Raw genomic sequence first — 3,692 nt, 5'->3', positions numbered from 1 at the left:
GGTGGGCCCTGTGGTCACTTCATAGGCTTCCTTCTGAGGTCATGGGGCACACAGGGGTGACCCCATCAGTCCTAAAGTAGAAGGAGCCAGATTGTAGCTCTCTGGGCCCCGAAGGTTGAAGAGGGAAAAAGGCAAGAAAGAGGGTTAGGGAGATTGGCCTCCATCTCGGGTCTCCTCTCCCAGTGTCACCACTCCCTAGGCAGTCTCTCTTAATAGTCACCTAGAGGGCTGGTGACCTCAAATCTGGTGAGAACAGGTGATTACAGACAGCACAGACTAAGTCTCGAAGAGGCTTGTACTGCAGGAAACCTGCCATGCTAGGGTGGAAAGGAAACCAGGAAAGAGAACTCAGACCAGTCATCTTTATCTGGAAACACAGAGGGCCAGCTCTCCTGGGGTCAGGAGGGGCAGCAGACAGGACCCAGCAGCCACCCGAGGGAGCAATGCTGAGGGCAGGAGAAGAAACTCTGCCGAGTGCCAGAGACCTGGAAGCAGAATGAGAAGAAATGAGAAGCAGGAGGAAGACCTGATCTGTGAACGAGATGGGGCCCAGAGGTCCCTGGTGCCGAGATGCTGGACCAAGAAACAGCTCTCACCAGGAACACATGGAACAAAAAGCCAGAGAAGAGGCAGAGCCCAAGTGCTCAACCATCGAGAGATCAAAAGAGCCCAGTTTTCTTTCTCGTGAACACGAGACTCTGCTGTCCAGCCACCAAGGGGAGAACAACTCTGAGGAAAAATGCCCGGAGGATATCCAAGAGGGTAGAAATGTGGACGGGCTGGAGGGAAAGGCGGCCAGTGAAGGCCAAGGGCCGCTGCGCGTATGTGCAACTTGTATTCTACATAAAGGCACCTCCCAAGGGGTCAGAGGTGGGGCTGGAGACCCTGGTTGTGTTCCCGTCCTCCTGGAGGTGCCATCGTCTCAGCCAGCTGCACACCGGCTTCATCTGACCAGAGGGCCACCTGTATCTAATGCGCATAGGGGGCCATACATGTTGGGGCTGTCTCTGAGCAGAAGCCCCAGCCCTGCACCTCTCTCAAGGGTCCCTCCCCACCTACAAAGGAGGAAATACAGAAAGGCGACAGCCCCTTTGCCTCGACATACTTTTATCTCTAACACAAGATAAAGTTCTGAGTTCAATGCCCTGAGTTCTGGAAAGACACCTCTGGAAGGGAGTGGAAAATCATGTTTAAATTCAACAGCCCAAGAGGGAAGGCTGAGGCTCACAACCTGAGCAGGTACTCTATGGGCTCCCTCTGCCGGCTGTCCACCAGACTGAGGGGTACTCCTAGACCTAGAAGGAGTGGGGAGACCGCCTCCAGATGGGATGGGTCCACTACAAGCCTGGAAAGTGCCCACAGGGCCCTTGGTCTGGAGCGTCAGTGCCTGGTCCCTCACATCCAACCATCTCCACTGACTTCGTGGACACTGGGTCTAGGCTTCTCCCTTGGAGCCCTGACCATCTCTGGAAGGAGAGGACCAGGATCTGATCTGCTCAGAGAGTGGTGACTGGAACTCCATACTCTCCCCTTGGCCTAATAGTCAAGGCCTCAGTCTATATCTTCAACCTAATCAATGACAGGGATTCTGTGTTCCTGGCAGACTGAGCTCTCAATGGCCCCAGGCCACCACTGGGCCTTCTGACCAATCCACCCGTGCTTATGTTGCTCCTCTTGACCAGAAGGTTCTACCATCCCTTCTCCCACTCCCCAAATCCAACCTATCCTTCATGACACAGCTCAGGCTTCACCTCTTCCTCTAGACAGCCTTCCCTGACCCCTAAGCCAATAAACAGTCCCTCTTCTGAGTGGCCCACTTACTGAGAAATTAGCACACGGCATGCCCTGTTGCTAATTAGAATTTGGTAGTGAAGTCCTGGCTCCTCGACCAGACTGCGGCCTCCCCAGCTCAGTCCCTTGGGGCGGTGTCAGTGCTCATCTCTGCACCATAGTGGGTACTCAGCAAATGTCTGCTGGTGAGGACTGAGCTCTGGAGTTTGGAATGTCCCAAGTCAGGGAATGAGAGGACGAAGATTAGGGTTGGCACCCACCTCTAAACCCCAAGAAGGCGAGAACGTGGACTTGCTTGATACAGGCTTGTGCCACATTGGTCACAGTCCCAGGCCACCAGGCTGAGCACTGGAGAGCCTGAGCTGGCCAGTTAGGCTGGGTCGGGTTGGTTTTATTTTAGGGCTGAAGGCTCCAACTCCCCAGGAAATTCAATTTAGACCAACAGCAGGAATGTGACGCCTCAGTGCTGGGCAGAAATCTGCTGTGGATTAGGGAGCCAGGCTTCAGGTCCCTCTGAGTGGGTGGGGAGAGAACACTGCGGGTGCCAAGGGTGTGGGGGCTTGGCCACCTGCCTCAACCAGAGCTGCCTCGAGTCCCCTTCACCCCATCTTCATCTTAAGTGGTGGAAGGAGGAGTTGACTTGTTCCCTGGCTTGTTCCCTGGCCCTACCAGCAGGGCCCCCAGGGGCAGCGCGGTGGCCTTGCTGTTCTGTCAGCGCTCAGCAGGGAGCGTGGGGGATTCTGGTCTCAGATTCAGGCGTCTGTGGGGTTTTGGCTGGGTCTCCTGCGGTTTGGGCTTCCTGGGAAGCAGCCTCATTCTCCCAAGGCGGCAGAGCCAGGCCTCCTCCTGTTATGAAAGCCACATTGTCTGGCCCAGGCTGGGGAGGGGGCTCTCTGGGGGGGCTTCAAGTTACAGCCCAGGGCTCAACCCTCCCACTGGCCCACCTAGCTCTTGTCCCCTGCACATTTAGCCCCTTCTCTCCCTGTGAGGGCTGAGAATGGGTTGCATAGGGGAGAGGATCTTGGAAAGAGGCAGTGGAGCAGAGAGCAGAGAAAATGGATAAGCGGAGGAAGAAAGCAGGGAAATGGGAGGGTGAGAAACAGAGGAGGGGTGAGAGGGGAGAGAGGTAGAGGGGAGAATGTACCACGATGAGGAGAAAGAGCCTTCCTAGGCCCCTGCCTCTAGGTCTCTCTAGATTGAAGGAGCCCAGTTTCTGAAGGAGCTTATCCCCCAGAAGGCCCTGCTCCAGGCACCCACAGAGAGGAGAGAATCTGAGGGTTAGCCGGGATGCGCAGCGACACATCAGTGTCACCTATGTGCTGGCCCTTGGCCAGGCATCTCCCACTCGTCTTCACTCTGCTGGAGGCCACCTGCCACCTCTACAACCCTGGGCATCCAGGGTGCCAGTGTCCTCACCAGGTAGACCTGGGTTGCTGAGATAGGCCTCTCCTAACAGGCAGACAAGCCCATAAGGGCGGATGTGGAGACCTAGGCCAGGGAGAGGAAGGAACTCATCCAAAGCCATGCAGCGAGTTAGTGTCAGAGGCCTAGGACCAGACCTTCATTACTCAGACACTCAAAGAGGGGACAAAGAGAGAGTCAGGGTGGGTGAGAGGAAGCCGAAAAAATTAGATTCACCTGGAGCTGGGATTAAAGTCATGAAATCTGGGCCTATAGTTCTGCACCTCACTCCCCTGCCCTTGAACAAACCCCAGAAGTTCCCAACTTGTCTCTGACTCTGTGTTCCATTGTGAGCCTCCGCTCACATCTACACAGTGAGGGGGACTGAGAACCACAGCCTGCAGGACTCCCACCCTCAAGGGATCACAAACACTCCCAAAGTAGGGAAGCTCCCTCAAGAATCCTGGAGACGTTACAGACCCCATAAGTTGGGGGAAAGA

At 55.6% G+C, this 3,692-nt stretch overlaps 1 protein-coding gene across 6 annotated transcripts in view; it reads right to left on the bottom strand.

Moving 5' to 3' along the window:
- Positions 1-3,692, bottom strand: part of MDFI (MyoD family inhibitor) — a 17,961-nt gene that overhangs the window by 11,755 nt on the left and 2,514 nt on the right. The gene's annotated exons all lie outside the window — the stretch shown is intronic.

This window comes from Pteropus vampyrus, unplaced genomic scaffold (assembly GCF_000151845.1).
Source record: "Pteropus vampyrus isolate Shadow unplaced genomic scaffold, Pvam_2.0 Scaffold18, whole genome shotgun sequence".
NCBI lineage: Eukaryota > Metazoa > Chordata > Mammalia > Chiroptera > Pteropodidae > Pteropus > Pteropus vampyrus.
Note: the sequence above shows the minus strand (reverse complement) of the source record. Positions and strands in the feature narration are given on the sequence as shown.